The 22,770-nt window shown below is 39.4% G+C and overlaps 1 long non-coding RNA gene across 1 annotated transcript in view; it reads right to left on the bottom strand.

Annotated features, from left to right (window-relative positions):
• Nucleotides 1–22,770, bottom strand: part of LOC105868592 (uncharacterized) — a 443,787-nt gene that overhangs the window by 312,720 nt on the left and 108,297 nt on the right. The window lies entirely within an intron of this gene.

The raw sequence follows: 22,770 nt of genomic DNA, 5'->3' as shown, positions 1-22,770 counted from the left end.
AGCAGGTATTCATGGGAAAGTCTGCTGGGCCAGTCTAAAGAAAGCAGATGATGCTGAAAATGGTTCTCATCTCCATAGTGGTCAAGTACAGGAGCTATGGCTAAGAGGTCTGAAGGGGCCCGTGCCAGCCAGCTCCTCTGAACCCTCCAAACTTACTAGCCAAGTATCCCTTGCAGGAAGGGGCCCACCCTGAGGAGACACTGTCAGGAATGCAACCCAAATTAAGCAGCACAGAGCCAATAGGGATAAAGGAAAGAGAAGGTACAGAAAAAGTGGGACAGGGCAGAGGGGAAACAAAGTCAGGGAATCTAGAGAGGAAGGTGCCACTTGTTTTCTAACACTATGCAGAAACAACACAATGGGGAGAGCCACCAAGTTAGCAACTCTCTAAGAGCTCATCCTCCTTAAAAAATTTAGGAAAAGCTAGATTCTCATAAAAATGAACATTGAAAGACATACAGGTAAATTCCCATACAAAGTGTTTATAAGAAAAAATAAAATAGGTATCTGAATGACATCCTTAAAGACAATGAAAACATGCCAGAAAGACATACTGAAAAAGACCAAAACTGTAATATACTTTATACTTTTACAAAACAAGCCAAAAGACATCAAGAAAATGATATGATGAAAGACCAACATAAATCAGAATTAGAAAAACTCAAACAAGGGTATAAAACTCAAGAAAAAATTACACATAAAAGAAAAAATTATTTAAGAAATAAGGCCAAACTATAAGGAACATTAGCAAATAAACACAATAAATAGTGCCTTCTAAAGGTAAAAGGGAAGGAATTTTTTAAAGAAATTTTCAAAAAAGATTTTAAAAGATATAAGAAATGACAAATATTGGAGATAACCAAAGAAAATCTAATGTAACAGTCCCTGAAAAAGAAAATCAAAGCAAGAGAGAATAATAAAACTATAACTCAAAAATCATTCTTCAAATTAAAAGAAAAAAAGGTATGAGATCATATTTTGAAAAGCTCTGTGTATACTTGAGAATATAAACCCATAATGATCAATACTAAGACATATTCTAATAAAATTACTGTACTTTAAAGAAACAAAATCATTTGAATATTGGACAAAAAGAGCATGTGGCTTATAAAATAATGAAATTAGATTTCATCAGATAATTAAGTATCAAATCTTATGCCAAAAGAAAATATAAAAACATATTTAAGATATTTAAGGAAAGAAAATATGAGTCAAAGATTTTATACCCAGCAAACCTGACCTTCAAGTTAAAAGGAGTCAGATTCTTATTAACATGCAAAACTCAGGAAATCTTGTGTCCATGAGCCCTTGCTTAGCAATCTATTAGACAACAAGATTCAGACCAACAAAATGACTAGAGGGACATTCACAAAAGGACTTGTGATGAACATTAAATATATAACTACTTGTAGAACCAAAACTAAATGAGAACTAAAAGGGAGAGATTATAATATGCAATAACCTAATGATATGGCAGTGTGGATAAAGAACAGCCATTTTTTTAAATGGGAGAAGAATGAGGATATGATATTTCTTATAAATTGGTAGGAATTTACAAGTTTCTGGATTCAGATACTTGATCAAACTTGGGTTTGAGTTCTTTGTAAACATAATAAATGCTGTTATATTCTTTCATCTATAGCAACATAATGTCAGGTTTTCATTCTTTTTTAATGAAAGCTTTTATTTAATGATTTTTAGTAATTTTATTAAACTGTTTTCAGTAATCATAGTTGGTAGTGGTACTACTGGTATTGCTATTCCTAGATTTTTTATGTATAATATGGGATAAAGCAAGTGATATTTTAATTTTATCATCTCCTATGTCCTTCTTGATATGGAAGAAAGAATATACAAATGTATCCTGTAGTCTTGAATTTGGCGTGGAGGTATCAGTATGAACTTGTGAGGTATTTTAATTCTAAATATAAGCAACCATGCACTGGTTTATTACCTAGCTCTGTCCAATGGAAAAGCCTAGGAAGAATGAGCAACCCAGAAACAATGAGTATTTTTGGTTCCTAGACTGTCGTCTTGAAATGTCATTTTCTATTATTTAAAAAGGGAGAAGTGCCTCTCAGAGAAACAGGTGGGGCAAGAAACATAAAGCTAAGATGAGGCTGGCGCACCCCAACATCCCAGACAGCAAGGAAGCTAGCAGGCCTGTTGGGCTTCAGTCAGGATGACAGTAGTCATGGATTGAAACCCAACATACATATTTAAATCCATGGGTTTATAATGATGTATTTTTTAAAGCGGTCACCTCCTGAAGATGACAGAGAATCAGTATATTATCTTTAAAAAAAATAGCTAAATAAAAGCAGGGGATCGTGCACTGATGCTGCTTTTCCTATAGGAACTGTACCTCTGGGTAACCAATAATATTAATAGTTGACAGTAAATATATTACAAACTTATTCCAGCTAATAAATAAGAACAAAATAGTAAAATTAGAACACTGCCATTTGCTGACATCACAACAGAGTAAAACAGGTATTACATTCCTCATGATGAAAACCACAAGGCCATCTGCGGTCTTCCAAAGGTGTCAAACCCGAGTCCCCTCCAACCTCTGGATTCAGCTGGCGATTCACAGGGAATGTGGAGGACAAAAAGATGTGTCGAAATGTCCTATGCTTATATACAAGCAGCAAAATCTTGACTCTGGGAAACTCAATAAACTTCAATGTATAAATTTTAAGGAAAATAAAAGGATGGAGGGCAACCTACTGTGTTTCCCCAAAATTAAGACCTACCCATAAAATAAGCCCTAGCAGGATTTCTAAGCATTTGAGCAATATAAGCCCTACCCCGAAAATAAGACCTAGTGATGGGCGTGGCTACGCAGCATACGGACACAACCCATGCCTTTTTGTTGCGGAGAGGTAAAGAAGATGAGCAACCCTTCTCATCTGCCCCATGAGAGCTCTATTGCTCCACATGAGAAATTAGGGCCAATGGTTCCAAATGAAATAGAGTCACAAGAAATTCAGGATGGAATTCGGGGTTTGGAGAGTTATGATGATGTTCCAGAAGACGACGACTTAACTGTATTTGAATAAATGTAGACTGCTGTACCATACTTAAAAAAAATGACACATCCCCTGAAAATAAGCCCTAGGGTGTATTCTTGAGGAAAAATAAATATAACACCCTGTTTTCAGGGAAACATGGTATAGATTATAAAAAGCATATCAAATGCGTAGTTGAGTGATAAAACCATAAAAAATAATGCAAGGAAGTGATGATGCCTGGAAGTCGAAGTAGTGGTTACTCTTGGCAGGAGTGGGCAGTGCTGGGGAGGGTGCCCAGGGAGGGCCCCCTAGGGTGCCTGGCAAAGTCTTATTTCTCAACTTGCATGGCATTTACAAGGATATTTGTTCACCTCATGAAACTCCACTAAGCTACATATTTGTTTTATGTGATTTTCTATATCTGTGTTTTATTTTACAATGAACAAGTTTAGAAGAAAACAATAATCTCAGCAAAAAGCTACAAGTACTAATACTGTGTAAAGAACATGGGCCTTTGAGTCAAGACAGATTTAACTTTAAGGCCTGATTTGTCAAAAAATAAACAAATAAAAAACCACAACCCTGTGGGACCCTTGACTTCTCTGAGTCTCAGCTTCTACTTTGGAAAATGGTAATAATAGAACCTAAAATTGTCAGCTATCTAGTAGGTACTCAGTAAATATTAGTTGTAGTTTCCCCCCACCCCCTTTCTTCTCTTCTTCAGTGCTTCTGGAAGGTTTAGTATGATTGAAACCAGGTAGGGTTAGTTAATGAAGCATTCATGGAGAGGTCTTGAGCAAGACTTTTACATGAAGGAGACAGGATATTAACCAAAGAATGTGGGTGGTGACCCAGGTGGGAGGTGGAAGAGCATTTAGGGAAGAGCAGCTGAGCTATATACCTGGGAGGCCTGTAATGGATTTGCCTGGATGTGGCGACTAAGGTGGCGTTCACCAACTCCAAAACCCACAGAGGATGGGGACAACACAATGAGGGAAGCAGGCCCAGTGTACATAAAGGCCATCAGCACAAGTATGATAATAAATGGGGACTGTCCCTCACACTCAGTGAACCAAGAAGGAGTGGGTAGGGTTGTATGATGTCTAAATCCATGTTTAATCACAGTTTTTTAAAAAGTCTGGTAACGGTGGCTCACATCTGTAATCCTAGCACTCTGGGAGGCCAAGGCTGGTGGACTATTTGAGCTCAGGAGTTCAAGACCTGCCTGAGCAAGAGTGAGATCCCATCTCTACTAAAAATAGAACGAAATTAGCTAGACAACTAAAAATATATAGAAAACATTAGCCAGGCATGGTTGTGAATGCTGGTAGTCCCAGCTACTCAGGAGGCTGAGGCAGAAGGATTGCTTGAGCCCAGGAGTCTGACGTTGCTGTGAGCTAGGCTGGCGCCATGGCACTCTAGCCCAGGCAACAGATCTAGACTCTGTCTCAAAAAAAAGTCTAACTACCAGAACACACATTCTATGAGTCCCCCATTTGCCCTTCAAATCCTTGACAGGTAAAGTAGCAATATATTCCCACATTAGGACCTTGTGCATTCTGGGATCCCTCCCAGCAGGGGAGCCTTCTATCACAGAGCATTGGCACATTAAGAAGTCTTTACTCCACACCAGAGATGGAGCATAAATATACCAAGTCCTAATCCCCAAACTACAAGAGTGAGGCTCACTGGAAAATAAACACAGGTCCATGTAATAATATTTATTCATGTTTACACTGCTGCAAGTTTAAATGAATGTTCATCCTTACTGGGTTTTCTTTTAGAATACAACAGCCTTCCAGGCAATTCCTACATTCTATAAATAATCAATGAATAAGCTTGATACACGGGCAAGAATGAAGAAACCAGGACTGCAAGTTGGCCTCTTAGACAACAAAGGCAAGAGAAAAACCAACTTAAGTGAAGAGGCATTTGGAAAAATCCATACCTGTTGAATTAATTCAATTTACTCTATGTAATAACAACACCTAACTCCATTTAATGCTTTCCACATACTAGGCACTGTGCTAAGCACTTATTTGCATTCTCTCCTTTAATCTTCATCAAAAACCCTTTGAGGTACAACCCAATAAAGGCCCCATTTCACTGAAGGAGAACTGAATTCAGAGAGACCAAGGTCATACCACTTGTAAACAGCTGCGACAAGATTCAAACCCGCGTTCTCTGACACCAAAGACACATACTCTGTACTGTCTGATGTGGCTGCTAAGGAAACAACTCAGGTTGTCACTGTGGTTCTTCCCAATTTGTTTCTGAGGGTCTCAGATTAAAGAATGCCATCTATGGTCTTATGGTGGAAGCGTCTGAACCCAAGTGGACCCAACCAAGAAGCCCAATCCCAGCCCAGATGCTAAGGTGGGACAGCCGTGGAGACGTCTCCCGGGCCACTGGCAACAACCAGGAAGGAAGAGAGCAGAGAATGGGAAGTTTCCAAACTAGGCTCAAATCCCAGTTCCAGCATTGACTAGCTGTGACTTGGACAAGTGGCTGAACCTCTCTGATCCTATTTTCTCATATATAAAACAGAAGTCTAAAATACCCCACTCCATGGGGAATCATTGTTCAATGGGTATAGAGTCATACAAGATGAGTAAGCTGTAGAGATCTGCTGTAGGACTTAGTGCCTATAGTTAACAGTGACGCATTGTGTACTTAAAAATGTGTTAAGAAGGTGGATTTCATACTGTGTAAATTCCATTAAAAAAAAGAAAGGACATAAGGATATCTTGGGAAATGACAGATATTTTTATTACCTGGATTGTGGTGATAATAACATATATTGTATATATATGCACAAACTCACCAAACTGTGTACATTAATTATGTGCAGTTTTCTTGTATACCAATTATATTGCAATAAAGCTGGGGGTAAAATAAATGAAAAATAAAAGAAAGTATCCTATTCCACAACAGTCGTTGGGAAGATTAAATAAGATCATGAGTTCACAACAACCTACAAATACTCAAAGTCCATTTCCTCCTCCTTGCTTTGCACTGCCACAAACTTTACCCTCCTATACACAGCATATTGTCCAAGTAGAAGGCCATTATTATGGTTTGTTTGGTTTTGCTCCTTTTAAAGTAGCCACACATCATCCCAAGTTCAACACATCTGAGAATGTTTATCTCTACGGCATTTTCAAAATTGGTCCAAAATCTCCATTAGAATCTGTTCTGGAAATAGTCTCATTCCTCACATAAGTCGTGGTCATGAGAAGACACAGAATGTTACAGACAGACTTCTCCAAATGCTGTCTGGAGATTATCCTTTGAACAAGAAAACTGCGCTAATTCAAAGAGTCCCCTGCCTGCTACAGTGGAATGTAAAAGAGAGAGAGAGACATCAGCCACTCAGACATTTCCTTTGGCTCCCTTTCTATCCAGTCTGGGAGCAGGAGGGATTTGAGAAAGCAAAGCGTTTCTTTGTTCTGCACCCAGGCCAAGCTGAAGGGGAGGAGCAGGCAGGGCTAAGAAGGGACACATCCCACCCTGCCCAGGTCCCTGGGTGCGTACACATCTCCCAGTGATGGGCTGATACCTGCCCCTCTAAGACCTCGTGTCCTAAGATTCCACCATGCTAAGGAAAAGAAAGAGGAAATATTAAATGTCGTCTAAGGTGCCCTTGCCTTACAGAAAGCCCTTGTAGGAGGTTACTAACTTCAAAAGAAAACTAGAACTTATCCTTATTTCTGCCCCTATGAACCTCCAAGAAGGCCTGTGCTGGGACTGCTTATGTCACGTGGGCTTCCGGGGTAAAAATACAATTATTTTGCAGACGTCTTCTAGGTAAAGAATTGGAATAAAAGAAACAGAACTTAATAAACTACACTGCAAATGTTTTAGCTTCTTGGGTCTTCCAATCACCAAACTTTATCTTAATGAGAAAATTCTGAACCCAGACAAAACTCTGGCTCTTACTACTTGCTACAAATAAAGTATATTTTAAAACATTTCGGATGATAATATATAATTACTATACAGATTTAATTGAGGAAAGAACATTTTTCCCATCCCTCCTTTTGTGTGTATAAATTTAATTCATGTATGTAAATTTAAATAATGTTACTTTTAAATTATACATTTACTATCAAAGTATTAGTTTGGAGACTTTTACCTTAAAAGGAGTATTCACTCTTTGCCCATCCAGATTTTGCTTCTACGCCATAGTCACTCTGACGCCAGTATCTCACACCTCCCTGTTCTCTCTAGAATCACCATTTCCATCAGATTCTCAAATCTCCTCTCATGGTTCTTGGATGTAGCTGTTTTTCACAGATGTAACCTCAAAACAGCCTTAGCTGCATTGCTATGTATGGCTCTACGAACTCCCTCCACCCAAGCTTGGGACCCAGCCAAGGTGGGCACATGACGTTATGAGTCTCTTGGTGCCATTGGCCCAGCAAAATGCAAACGGGCCCCCCTCCTCAGGCCTCATGTTCCTTTAGGCCTGTCCTGAGGCATTCAATGTTGGAGGGTGGTGGCGTAGGCATATTGTGCCCCTCAAAGAGTTCCCTCAAACAACTGACAGAGACAAATCCCAGAAGGGTACCACTATGGTGAGTCATGCATGCACCGTCTGCCTCCAGCTGGCCCTGAAGGCTGTGCATCCTCTGACCCCAGCTATGTCACTAGAAAAGAGGAACCATCATTAGGTCTCTCAAGAGACCCTTTGCTGCCCTCCCAACACCTAAGTGTGTTGGAGCTTCTCAAGTCCCGGCTTAAAGTAGGCCTTAATGAACAGCTCCCTAGATCTCCTATCCTCAGGCATCCCCAACAGGAGTCACGCACCTCTCGGTTTCCTCTGCTCCTGGAGACACTTTGGTCATTTGCCGTGTCTGCATCTCACGCTCCAGCCTGAACGAGCTCTCCTGCCACAGTTCCTCTGCTGCCATTAGCAACATTTTTCCAGTTATGTCATAAGGAAAGGGTATTTTGAGTCCTGCCTTAATTGGAATGGTCAGCTTCTGCCCAAAGTCAAAGCGAACTGTTTTGAGGCGCCGTGGCCACCCGCCCCTGGCAGCTACAGCCTTTACTGTTCAGTCACTGACTGTGATTAACACCACAGAGGCTGCTTGTATATATCCTCTGAAACAAGCCAGCAAGATGCTGAATTACAGTAAAATCCACCCAATCTCTCTGCTCCTTGACATTTCTATACTATAAATTAATGAGGTGTGTCCAATTGAAAATTCAAAACCGAATATATTTGTTAGCACTCTAAAAATAGATGCCTTCCTATGTGATTTTAAAGCCTGTAGGCTCTCCTTACACTGTTGATTGCCTTGGTTTTGCTATAATAAAAACAAAATATATATATATTTTAAGGTTAATAGCTTTGAACAATTAGTATAAATAACCACACACTTTGATATTTTCTGCAATATTAATTTCAGAACCAAGCATACTATTTTGCTGAGCCAAAGAACTAAACTAAGAACTATTTTTCATTCTCATTTCATCCATGAAAGTGAACCATGACATTTACCATCTTAGACCAATGGTTGGAGCCATCCTGCCTCTGTTAGACTGACGGTTAATAGTCATGTCTACATGAGGCTAAGGAGTCTAGCCAAGCTTTGCCATCTGACTAAGAAATAGTCTTCTCTCCCTTAAGCTCTGACTGTGCAGAAGACACTCAACAAATGTTTATTGAGCACAGGAATGGAGCAAAACAATGTTGCAGGTGCTTTAAGAAATAGTGTCACCCTGATTTTTGTAGCCCCAGGGCCTCCCACAGTACCTGGCCCATGGCAGGAGCTCAGGGCTTAATTGTGAATGTTGCATTAGACATAGGCAGCACCTACACAAACAAATGGTCCCCACATTTAGCCATTCCCAACCACCCCAGCTGGGTTAACACTGTGCCAGAGACAAAACTTGCATTTCTAGTTTCCTCTGGAACCACGATAAAGCAAATGGACTTACGTATTGATCCTGTTCGTGGAGCCATAACTAAAACCCCAGACAGAGGACTGAAGCCCAGTGCTTTGAAGTCAGGGAAGCCACTTTGAGAAACTGCCCTCAACACCTCACAGGTGGATGGTGCCCTTTGACCAGGCTGAGTACAAGGGAATTGAGAAGCTGCCTCCTTGCCCCAGACAGAGATAAGACATGGCAGCTAAGCACCCTGGCATCTGTGGGAGGCGTCGAAAGAATTACAAGCAGTGGAGGAAGTGAGATGAAGTTCTCAGACTCCAGAACACCCATGGTGTCAGCATGTTAGTGAGACTTTGAGAGTATTTAGATGTCCTTAACAGCCACTTAGGAACTGATCAAGGGCTGCTGAGACTACCGTGCTCCGAAAGCTAATCCACTAGAAACTTTTTCAAGTCTGTGTTTTCCCTAACAGTTTGAGGCTTCATGTATAGTTCAGCAGTTATCACTGAAGTCATAATTATTTGGTTTGATCCTACTGGCAACTAGAATAAGTAAAGTAATTTCTAAGGGTAAAATGGGATAAACAAATTCTTGGCAGGTAACATTCTATAATCCTTTTTTATTTTTGGAAGTATAAATGCCATGTTCAATATTGCTAAAAAGTAATGTTTCTGAATCTCAATACACTAAAAACATATTCATATTTAATAACCAAAGTTTATAATTTAATCATCATGATATAGCCACTTTAACTTATTCCATATCTGATTTCTAAACAGCCCATATTTTATCTATATTATCCCTATTTATTATAGGGTAATGTAAATAATGAAGGAATAAAACCCTAAAAGGCCATTTATTTTTAATGCAGTATAACCATTTTCCCAATTTGGATTAGGATTATAACCCTCATAATATTGCTATCACATGAAATATGAGTCATATTGAAAAGAAAGAAAAAGAAAGAGGAGAGGCAGCCTTTATTAATGAGAAATATAGTTTAAAAGTATTTTTGTACAGAAAGAAGGTTGTGCTATTATGTTGTATATCGAAACTTAAAAAGTAATTTCTTACATAAATTTTGTCATTGAATTCAGAAATCTTACAATTACAAACAATTGGCTCTTTAAAGTATTGGTCAGTTTACTACTAATACCTATAAAAGTAGTCAAATTCCCTTCACTTTTATCTTTGGATGGTGAAGGAATCCTATAAACCGCAGAAGAAATAAAAATCTGACAAGATGAGTGTTATCCTGAGAATTCAAGAATAGTTTAATAATAGGGAATCTATCATAATACATAACATCAATAGGTCACTTAAGAAAAATCTAAGTGCCATCAATGCCAAAAAATCATTTGGTAATATGCTGCCCATTTCCTATTAGAAAGATAAAGAAAGAAGCAAGGAAGGAAGGAGGCCTGGCTCAGTAGCTCATGCCTGTAATCCCAGTGACTTGGGAGGCTGAGATGGGAAGATCACTTGAAGCCAGGAGTTCAAGACTACCCTGGCATATAGCAAGATCCTGTATCTAAAAAAAAATATTAGCTTGGCATGGTGGTGCATGCCTGTAATCCCAGCTACTCAGAAGGCTGAAGCAGGAGGATCCCTTGAGCCAAGGAGCTGGCGGCTACAGTGACTTATGATTGCACCGTTGTACTCCAGCCTAGGTGACAGAGTGAGATACCATCTCTAAAAAATAAATAGATAAAAAGGAAGGAAGGACAGAATAGTAGGACAGAAAAATTATCAATTTAATAAAGACTTTCTACCTTATACTACCAGTTAATATTTCATTGCAAACACCAGAAGAACCTAGATAAGAATGCCTGCTATCACCATAACTACTTACCATCCTGCTATAGATTCTAATTAATCAATAATACATGAGACAAAATATACATCTTATAGTAGATATTTTATATAATATAGCACATATCATCTATAGGTATGTGTACATGTATAAAACAAATAGATTATGTTTTATATTATATATATGAATAGATTAAACAAATTACAGTAATTTATACTGTAAAGAGATGTTTCTATAAACTTTGAAAGTTTGAGCTGGAGTTCAACTGTGCACCAACATAAAATCCAGATATATAAAAAAGTTAAATGTTAAAGACAGAGACAGAGAGAGAGGGAGACAGAAGAAAGGGTGCAAGGGAGAATGAAGAAAAAGAAAACTAAGGAAAAGAGAAAGAAAAAGAATTTAAACTCAAGCCAGGGATGGACCTTCTAAGCATAAAAGCAAGGGAAGAAAATTTTTCCAAAACAGGCAAATAAAACTGACCACATAAAAATTTTCACAAAATATTTTCAGCATATTTTTAATTAAAAAAAATCAAATAAACCATAAAAAAATTTGAAACAAGTCTGATAGACAAATGTTACAGACCTCATAAATCCAAAGGAAAAAATACTAATCCCCCACTTTTAAAAATCCAAAGGACATGAACAGCAACTCACAGAATGAAAATTCAATTTTCTAAAAACCATAGTTGTTACTTATCAATGAGTATGCAAAACTTCTTAAATTGTATACCACTTCACCCTATCAAATTGTCAAAATTTAATTAAGTTGAAAATAAAACAATTTTAAATGCTGGCAAATGTGTGTGCCATAAAATGGACATTCTCATACACTCCTGAAAAACAACATAATGGAAACAAATGTTCCAAATAGCAACTTGGACATATGCATAAAGAGCTTTTTGCCCCTGTAATTATTCTTTCACAAATTTATTCTAAGAAAATAATCAGAGATATGGACAAAGATTTATGTACAGAAATGCTAATTATGCATTATTTATAGTGGTGAAAAGAGGACCGAACCTAAAGGGGAAGAGTTAAATTTATTATAGCTCATATTGACTACATAATGGAATATAAGTAATATTAATACAGTAGAGCCACAAAAAATCATGTTTCATAAGACTACATAATGGATTGCTCAGAATACGTTACACAATGTAGAGCACCGTATAAGGACCAAATATGTACACAGACACAAACACATAAATTGTAAAGAAATACAGTAACTGGTAACCAATGGCTATTTTTGAGTAGTTTTATCATGGATGACTTTAATTTCTTCCCAATAGTTTTCCTTATTTTCTAAATTTTCTAAAATAAGTATACATTGCATTTGAAACACTGTCATGAGCTAATAACCATTCAGTAATTACTCTGTGTGAAGCCCTACTCAAAGTGTTAATATCTAGTATGTATTATCTCATTTAATTCTCTCAACAAATCTATGCAGTATGTAATGAGTGTTACCATTATTCTCATTTTACCAGTTAAGAAACTGAGGCGAGGAAGAGTAGATAACTGACCTAAAGCAATAAGTGGTGAAGCCAGGATTCAAACTCAGGCCCCGTGACCCATACACTTAATCCTCAGTCTACATCAATGATTCTCAAACATTCTGGGCTGGGACCCTCTAGTATCTTAAAAATTATTGAAACCCCCAAAGAGCTTGTGTGTATGTGGGCTATCTCGACTGATATGCCTTGATACTTACTGTATTGGAAATATTTAAAACTAAGAAATGTTAATTTATTTAAAAATAACAATGATAAATCCATTACATGTTAACATAAATAATACATTATTGATTTTCAATAAAAATCACTCTAATTCCAAAACAAAAAATATTGTAGTGAGAATAGTGTTATTATTTTATCTTTCTGCAAATCTCTTAATGTCTGCCTTAATAGAAGAGAACTGAATACACACATCTGCTTCTGCACCTAATTTATTGCAATATTACATGCCATGTAGCCCCTGGAAAACTCCCCTGTAAATTCATGAGAAAATGGGTGTGAAAAGATCAAACATCTTAGTACTATTATGATGATCTAGATCTTATGAACACCTTGACAGAGTCTCAGAGACCTCCAGATATCCTGGAACCATTCTTGGAGAAACACCGGTCTATGCTGAGTTTCGAAAAAGAATACATAAATTGACTGCTGGTATTTACTGAATGTTAAATACTCATTGGTAATCTAGAAAACAGAGTTACTTCAGAGTCTCAAAGGGCACCAGCCCAACAGTCCATAGAGGATGGAGAGGCATTGTGCCTTGACCCAATCCACCTACTGAGCTGCAACCAAAATTTGGATCAGAGAACATCTGGAACTCTGTTAGCCTTGGGCACATCAGATCAGAAGAGGCAGAGACAGGAGAGTATACATGGGCAGCAGGGAAAACCAGCTCCAAGGAGCAGACACTGCTATAGACAATCAGGAAATTCACACAAGACACTAGAGCACTGTGTCATGAGTAGATTGTAGCAAGTCATTAGTTCATTCATTCACTAATACTTATTGACCAATCACTAGTTGGAGGCAATGTGCTTGAGGATGTTGCTACAAAGGGAAAAGGAAAATGCTGGATGAGAGATGGATGGGTGGACATTGGAATGGATGAAGAAATGATCCAGTAACTTCCCTCAGGGAACAGTGTACTGAAGAAGACAGACACATAAACAAAGAATCACAATGCCTGAGGCCAGTGCTTGAGCTGGGCTGTGCAAAAAGTTGTTTAACAGAATGTGATTTTTCAGCAATCACTCATGTACACCATCACCTTTGAAGACTCTGAGAGAAGGCAAATGGAAGAAGTCAAGGTGAGGCTCATTTCATTTCTGGGAGAAGGAATGCTGGCAGGAGCTGGGCCCATGCGAGGAGGCCTGGGTACTGGCATGATGCAGGCACCTGGACCATAGTGAGGGTCCAGTCCCTAGAACCAAGTCTGGTATTGTGTCTGATTTACAGGACTAGAGCAGATACAGGAATAGGGCAGAGGCCTAGTTACTAGAACTATGGTAGAACAGTGAAGAATAATGAGTAATAAATTCAACCTGATCTGATGGTGAGTTATCTGAACTCCTAAACCAGGGCTCCTAATAGCCCCTTGGCATGTGTCTGCTCCAGCTGCTGCAACAATATGCTTCTTCACCCTCGGGGATGCCTGTGATTCTTATATTTGGCCATTTTGCATAATCCCATATTCCCTGTAGGCTTTGTTCATTCCTCTTAATTCTTTATTTTTGATTGACTGAGTTAGTATGAAAGAATTGTCTTCAAGCTCTGAGGTTCTTTCTTCTGCCTGCTCTAGTTTATTCTTAAAACTTTCCCCTGTGTTTCTTATTTCCTTAAATTTCCTTAAATGAAATTTTCATTTCCAGAAGTTCTGTTGTTGTTGTTGTTGTTGTTGTTATTTTGAATATATCAATTTCTTTAATGAATTTTTCATTCATTTCCCCAATTGTTTTTCTGGTTTGAGTTAGTTTTTCATTTTCTCTTGAATTTCACTGAGCTTCCTTACAATCCATATTTAGAATTCTTTATCTGTCATTTCAATATTTTCACTTTGGTTGGTATCCATTACTAGAGAGCTGGTGTTCCTTTTTGGGGGTGTCCTTCTGCTCTGATTTTTCATATTTCCTGAGTTATTTTATTGATGATTTCTTCTCATCTGGGGTAGCTGTCCTTCTTATTTGGGGATGTTCTTTTGTTTAGATAGGGCTTTTTTTTCTTCCCCCCCAGTCACAAGGGAGTGTCTGTAGCATATGTTAGATAAGAACCTTTGGCTTTGCTTGTGGGTGCTTTGATGGTGATCTAGGTTCTGGGTGGATGCCCTGGTTATAGATATCCTTAGTGCGGTGGTTTTCTCAGGTGCTGTTTGTAGGCTGTAGCAATGGTGAGCTATGTGTGCAGGCAGATTCCCTGTCTCTCTTTGATGAGAGAAGATGGAAGTCTTTGATATCCTTTCTCTTTCTTAGCGTGGTGATGATCTTCACAGTGTGAATTGCTTTGGCACACCCAGTTTAATCTCTGGGACAGTAGCTGGTGCTTGTGGGTAAGAATCAATGACATCCTGTATGATTGAGGCAGTAAATGCTGTAAGGGGCATGCAAATTGACCTGTCAGTAAGTACTGCTTGCCAGAAGGAATAAGCTGCAATGTTGTTTGGGGGACCTATGATGAATTCTAGCCCCTCGGGAGAAGCACTTGAATGCCCCAGGTGGTAGGTGTGGCCCTGGAACTTCCAGGTGAGTTCTTATTCTCCACCAGAACAGAGGTGAGTGGGGGAGTGAAGCTGAGTAGGACTGGGTTGGGTGAGCTTGCCCTCAGGCTCCACAAAATCTGATAAGGTAGCTATTTGGGTGGGGGTCAAAGGTCCACTCCCAGATTCTAGGGAAAGCTGCCAGGGAGGGACTGAGGTGGCTCCACCCAGCCAGAAAGTCTGCTTGTGGAGGCAGGGCTGGTATGAGATTCACAATCTGGCTGTCAAGAGCAGGTTTCACTCTTCTCCCCCCTGCCCTGCTCTGTGCTCAAACTAGTTGAGCTCCCCAGCAATGGCACTGCAGGCTGGGGCCTTTCCCATCCAGGATTCCACCCTGGGCTGAGAGCATGACATTCCTGTGGAGGGAGGTGCTCCACAGTACACTATGACTAGGACCCACACTGCACCCTCTTTTCAGTTCTACTCATGTGAGTGCCTGAGATTAGTTCCCACATCTCCCCTTTGTGCCACCAAGCAACGTGATTGAGACCTGGGAGTATGGGATCTGGCCTATGAGCCTGTTCTGGGTCCTTAAAGATAAATCTCTGACCATGCCAGGGAGAAGCATGCTGGTCCTCAGTTCCCTATGGGGTGCTCAAGCAGGTTTCATGTCCTTCCACTTCCAGGTGTGGAATCTCTGGTAGGTTCTGGTACTTTTCCCTCAGCATTACACTCGATCTATGTTTGTTTGTTTTTCCTTTTCATCTAAAACTTTTCCTTCTATCTGAGATGATCTGGCAGCTGGTATGTCTCTAGCCAGTCATATTCCCCTATCTCCCTGTATAGAACTCTTCATATCAACCTTCCCAAGCTACCGCACCCAGAAACTAGAGCAGCACAAGTGTTTGAGAATGTGGCACATTAAATAGACATGCCTCCTGCCACAACCAAAAGCAGAAACTGCCCAGCCCACAGGGGCAAGAGAGGAAAATGGGTCTAGAACCATCAGAACTCCATAAATAACCACTCCCATGTGTATGAGCTGACGGTGTTGGCTTGCTGCTGCATTCCAGAACCTTCTGGGGTCTGCCCTACCAGGAGAAGCACCTGAGATGCTTATGTAAGGAATTCACTATGACAATAATAAGACCTGTGTTTTCAATGCCTTGTAAGAAAGAAAATCAATCACAACTATGACAAATGAATACATAAGAAGGAACTGATCATCAGTTGGAGAAAGGAAAAACAACTGCCCTGGCCAGTCTGGCTTCTCCGACTAGAAGGTTTTATTAACCTCAGCCAGCATGCCCACCATACAAAAAATATATAGTATTAAAAAAAAATTTTTTTTAAGAGATGGAGGTCCCATTGAGTGAGAACAAGGTTATGGACATCAAAATATGTCCCCAAGAGACACAGTAATGGACAAAGTGTCCTGAACTTCATATGTGAGCTCCATTTCTTTAAAAAGAAGGTTGATTCCAAGGCTACATCTCAGTGAGAACTGCCACAAACTAGCGGGTCCCCCCATTTACATTATATCCTTCAGCCACGACCACAGTTCCTAAATCTCAGCCTCTTAAAAGCTTAAGAGAAAACTTAGGGTCACTGATGGCAGGGAGAGATGAAAGAAGAAAGAGAAATACCTGAAAATCAAAACGATTTCCCCCCTTTGGGGTGACCTCTGTCAGTTCTCTTTCCCAAGGTAAATTCCATCTCTGCTAATTTCACAGGCTAATATTAAAATTAAATATGGCAAACTGCTTCATATAACATTTCTCTCTGTGTGGCGATCCTCAAGACTGTATATTTACCTAAGACACTCCCATCGGACTTCCAAATTGGACTAGATCTTACAGCCCAAGAAAACAGGATTACTGCTATTTACATATGACTTCATCACACTTGCAGACTAGCTGTCCTTTAAGCATATAACTCACTTTGGGCAGATGGGCAGAGAATCAGCCGTCAGCTCCAGGATCTACTCAAGATGCTTTCAATTAACTAAAGCTGCAGCACAGTAAATAATACTTTAGGAACCTCAAAGAGAGCACATACCTTCCAAAGGGCCCCATGTTTTTGGAAGTGGGAGCATATTTAGGCACCAGAAACACTTGGCTCAAAATAAAGGAGAAAACAGGCTTGCGAAACCCGTTCACTTCAGATCTGCTTCCCAACTTTGACATGCTTTATTAGACCTAATTGAAATTGTGGGTAGATATTGGAGGGAAAGTTTCCTGAAAGACACAGGAAACCACATTAGATTAGAAAGGATTTAAGTATTTTCCTTTATGTACAACTCTTTGGCTCATATACAAAATGTGGAATAGTTTTGTATATGAATTCTTGGAGCACTGACTTTTGGAGGGGAGGTGAAGTAGGCTAAATTGGCCTATCGATTAGCAAGAATAATCCAACAACAACAACAAAAAAAAAAGAATTAAAAAAGGGAAGAAGGCAGCAAACCTACAGAGATAGAAAAGAGATCAGTGGTTGTCAGGAATTCAAAGGACAAAGGGAGAAGCACTAGGAAAACCATTCTGTAGGACACGGTAGTGGTGGATGTATGACATTATACATTTTTCAAAATCCATAAACAGTACAAATAAAGAAAGAACACCATTTAAACTAGGACTTTAGTTAACAACAATGTCTCAGTATTGGTTCATCAATTGGAACAAATGTAGCACACTAATGCAAGATGTTAATAATAATAAAGAAAACTTTAAAGAGTGGGGCATATGGGAGATTTACTTTCTGTTCAATTTTTCTGTAAACTAGAAACTACTCCAAAAACTAAAGTCTATTAATTTTTTAAAGGGGGGTAGTTGTTGCAGAGAATGAGAGAAAGGGAAGACTGAAGTCAGGTTAAATGACAAGTATAGAATCTAGTCTAGACTCGTATAGAATCCATGTTGGAAAGAAAATAATATTACAAATCACTGTCGGTTGGGGTATAAAACGTCAAAGCAAGGCATATAGATTAGCAGTTGGGTGCCCTATGCTTATATTTAACTTTCTCCAGGCCTGTGCACTGCCTTAGGAATACATATGTTCAGAATCTGGGAGCCATGCCGTTTTTGCTAAATACCTTTAACAGGGCAACAATAATTATCAATGAGTACACCTTGGAATACACAAAGAAAAAACATACCACTCAAAGTTATTTAGAAGAGACACAAACCTTCCTTACGCCTTAACACTGATACTAACATTAAGAAACAAAAACAAAATAAGAAAATGTCTGTTTTTGGTTAACTTGAAGACCCAATTCTGCTCCATGCCCTGAATTTAAAGACTAGCAATTTATAAAGTTGATTCTTCCCTACTGCTTTTCTGACTTTCTTAAGCTTCATATAAGCTAGTATCATCATCATTGATACATACTTGGGCCTAAATTATCTAATTTCATTAAGCATTTTTTGAAATCTAGAAATCTAAACATGGCATGAGCCGATGTTTCCTTTATTTTGACCTAATTTTTCTTTTAATTCCAGTTGGAAATTTATTGTAAAATCTGGATGGCCAGTTTCTTCTATTTATTAACAATGATAGCTCACCTTTATTGAGAGCTTGGTTCAAAAACCAAGCACTGCCCTAAATAGGAGAAACAGGTGGCCAGATAATTCTCCAAATGAGTAATTCCTATTTTATTTTTACTGCAGGTGGACTCTCAGGAGAATGAGAAGTGTTATTTTTCCCTTCCCTTTTCTTCTCTGCCTGGGTGTGGGGTAATGGGATGGCAGGACATGGGGAATGTTGTAGAACGGGGGCCTTAACATCCCTCCTATATGAGGGACAATGAAAAACACAAGTCCACCAGGTATCTGGAAGATGAACCTTTCCTGCTTTTGTTTGCAAGTGCAGCCTAAGAGGAAAGGTTCCCCCAGGTGATACTGCTGGAGGCAGAGATGGCTGTACCTGGAACAGGAGGGAAGCTCCAGATAGGAGAAAGCAGAGATGATTGAGAAGGTGTGTTCCACAGGGGACTAGGTCCATAGGCAACTCTAATGAGGCTGGACATGAGTCCTGGAGAGACAAAACACTAAGAACTGATGCCTGGGGAGCCAGGTAAGATGTCTACACCCCTCTTGTCTGTTCTGAAGAGCAGAACCACCAACCTGGGCCAGGAAGTCTCATTGGCACTGTTGGGTGGCAGACTTAGAGCTGCTTCTCTTGTTTTCCAGCACCTTGTATGCCTGGGAATTTTATACGACCCTTTGAGGGGAGAAGGTAACCAGTGCCCTACTGGAGCTGGCCATGCTGGCTCAGAGCCAGTTGTTAAACTTGCAGGAATTTTGTGAGCCAGTTGTTAAGCACAGCCATTATTAAATCATATAAACTTATAATTAACATAATTCATATTAAATACAAAAGCAATAAATGCTCAACATTCATCACTTTCTGAGTATTTGACTATATTTTATTATTATCTGTGCTCTTGCTGTTATTTGCCTTACTATAGCTAAATGGTGGAAATGCTGTTACAGGGTGAGTGATATTGTGATGTATAATAAGAAATGCACATTTGGTCTTTGTCCCAGTTCCTGTTACACATCTCCTAAAACTCCTGAAATTGCCTAAGTGATAGGAGCGTCTTTTATCATTCATAACCAGCCTCTTTTACCTGCACCTGAGTTTATGTTAATGAGGTGGCTTTTGGAAAGCCCCCAGATAACCAGAGGATGGGGCTGGTTGCCAGAGGAACCATCCACGTGATTACAGGTTGGAACTTCCAGCACCACCCCAGACCTCTAGGGAGCAGCGAGGGTCTGGAGAGTGACTTAGTCACCAATGGCCAATGATTTAACCAATCATACCTACATAATGTAGCCTCCATCAAAACCTGAAAGGACAGGGTTTGGAGAGCTTCTGGGCTGGTGAACACAGGGACAACACAGGGACGTGCTGAGGGTGGCCCATCCAGAGAGGATGAGGAAGCTCTCTGCCCTTCCCTCATGCCTTGCCTCAGGCATCTCTTCCTTCTGGCTTTTCCTGAATTGTCTCCTTTTATAATAAAATAGTAATCTATTAAGGAAACTATTTTTCTGAGTTCCATGAGCCTTTCTAGCAAATGATCAAACCTGATGTGGGGGTTGCAGGAACCTCTGATTTATAACCAGCGGATCAGAAGCACAGGTGACAGCCTGGACTTGCTGTTTGCATCTGAAGTAAGGGCAGTCTTGTGGGACTGAGCCCTTAATCTGTGGGATCTGATACTATCTCCAGGTACACAGTGTCAGAACTGTGTTAAATTGGAGGCCCCCCAGTCTGCGTCCACTAAGAGGTAGAACTGTTTGGTGTGGGAACACCCCCTATCCCCAACATCTGCTGTCAGAAGTGCAGAAGTGTAGAGTGAATAGAGAGAAACAGTGAGTTGTCCTACTTAGGGTGCCACTGCACATCCTTGCCAGCTCCACATGGAGGAACGCATCACATTGGTGGCTTATTGTCAGTCTTAGTGAGAGTGTTTATACTATAGAAATTGACAAAGCCTACAGGTCAGGGTTTGATCTATTGTTCTGGACCAGGAGTCAGCAAACCATGGTCTGCGAGACAAATCTAGCCCACCATGTGTTTTTGTAAATAAAGTTTTATTCGCATACAACAACACCCATTCGTTTATGCATTGTCTCTGACTACTTTGGCCATTTTTACTGCTTTCTCTCCAACAGTAGAGTAGTTGAAGCAGAGACTGAAAGGTCTCCAAAGCCTTAAATATTTACCAAAAAGTTTTGCTGACCCCTGGTCTAAACTTAAGAAAGGGGTTTAAAAAAAACAGTTGATCTCATAGAAGTAAAAAGTAGAACAGAGGATACTAGAGGCCGGGAAGTGTAGCAGGAGAGATTTGTTAAAGGATACAAAAATTACAGCTAGATAGGAAAAATGAGTTCTAGCATTCTGTAGCAGCAGTCCCCAATATTTTTGGCACCAGAGACCAGTTTCATGGAAGATAATTTTTCCACAGACCAGGTGGCAGGTGGATGGTTCAGGATAACTCAAGCACATTACAGTTATTGTGCACTTTCTGTTATTATTTCATTGTAATATATAGTGAAATAATTATACCACTTACCATAGTGCAGAGTCAGTACAGCTTGTTTTCCTGCACTGTGATCCCAACTGGGGGTGATAGGAGACAGTTGATTTATTATGGTCTCTGTGCAGTCAAACCTCTCTGCTAACAATAATCTGTATTTGCAGCCACTCCCCAGTGCCAGCATCACCGCCTCAGCTCCACTTCAGATCATCAGGCAGTAGATTCTCATAGGGAGCACACAACCTAGATCCCTCGATTGTGCAGTTTACAGTAGGGTTCCCAATCCTATGAGAATCTAATGTCACCACAGATCTGACAGGAGGCGGAGTTACTCAGTGATGCAAGAAATGGGGAGTGGCTGTAAATACAGATGAAGCTTTGCTCACTCACGCACCTGCCACTCACCTCCTGCTGTGTAGCTCGGTTCCTAATAGGCCCCAGACCAGTACTGGTCAACAGCCTGGGGCTTGGGGACTGCAGTTTTATAGCACTGTAGGATGACTATAGTTAACACTAATAGTTTCAAATAGCTAGGAGAAGGATAACAAATGTTCTCAAGACAAAGAAATTGTAAATGTTTGAGATGATGGATATGCTAATTATGCTCATTTGATCATATGTATCAAAACATCACCATGTACCTTATAAATATGTACAATTATTATGTCAAATTAAAAACTTTTTAAAAGAGAATCTATGAAAATATCAAAAATTGGTAATACCTTTTGCCTCTGGAGAGGATGGGTGGGGATTAGAATCTTAGGTAAGATTTCTTCATTGCATATTTTAAAATAATTTCTGCTTTTACCACACATATTTTTTTCAATAAAAAGTTAATTTTTGGAAAGAAAACAAAGTGATAGAGAAATGCTAATAATGCACTTAAATTTAAAAGTGTGTTGTATCTGTGGCCTATAGTTGTGTTTGAATAGCATAAAAAATTAAAGAAATATTATTCCAATAATCAAAACTGTTTTCCAATTCAGTAACAAGATAGTCACATCTAGTCATGTTGCAAACTAGTGAAGTTCTGAAATACATCTTCATTATTTCATTTTCATATAACTCAGTAACATAAATGAAAGTATCAACCAACATCAGTCTCAAAACTATACACAGGGAGCCAGCTGTTACACATTTAGCAATGAGGCCATCACCGAATCCAACTGAATAATTCCATTCAACTCACACCACTTTGGTAATGGTATGCCTTTCTGCTGAATCTGTTTGCTTTTCAAAAAAAGAACCTTCCACATTTCTTGCAAGTGTTGTGAAACATATTCATAACATGCTATTTAAACTTCACAACCATATGATGATGCTGGTACTACAAACCCCACTCAATAGGTGAAGTAATAAATAGAGAGGTTAAGAAACATCACACAGTATTGAAAGCCAGGATTCAAACCTAGAGTTATTGATGATCTGAGTACACACATTTGAAAAATATAGCTTCATTAGCCATTGTTTGAGAAAAGAAAAGCAACAGTGAACTCAGTTATACTTTAAAAATTTGTATTTTATTACAATATCAATGTATTAATATATTTGAAAAAGTTAGATGTGAAACATTTATTCATTCTCCAGGCAATGTTTCACATGGATTCACAAACCTTCGTAATAATTCAGCACTGACCTCAGAGTTCCGCAGCCAATGGCTAAAAACTTTGGAAACAATTCTTGTGGCTCATCTTTAGCTCCCTCTTGCTGAGAGACCGGATTCCCCACCATACACTCGACCCCAGACTTTGCTCCCTTCCCCATGAACCACAACTGAAGCAACAAGGAGCTACTTTT

Source organism: Microcebus murinus, chromosome 5 (genome assembly GCF_040939455.1).
Source record: "Microcebus murinus isolate Inina chromosome 5, M.murinus_Inina_mat1.0, whole genome shotgun sequence".
Taxonomy (NCBI): Eukaryota; Metazoa; Chordata; class Mammalia; order Primates; family Cheirogaleidae; genus Microcebus; species Microcebus murinus.
Note: the sequence above shows the minus strand (reverse complement) of the source record. Positions and strands in the feature narration are given on the sequence as shown.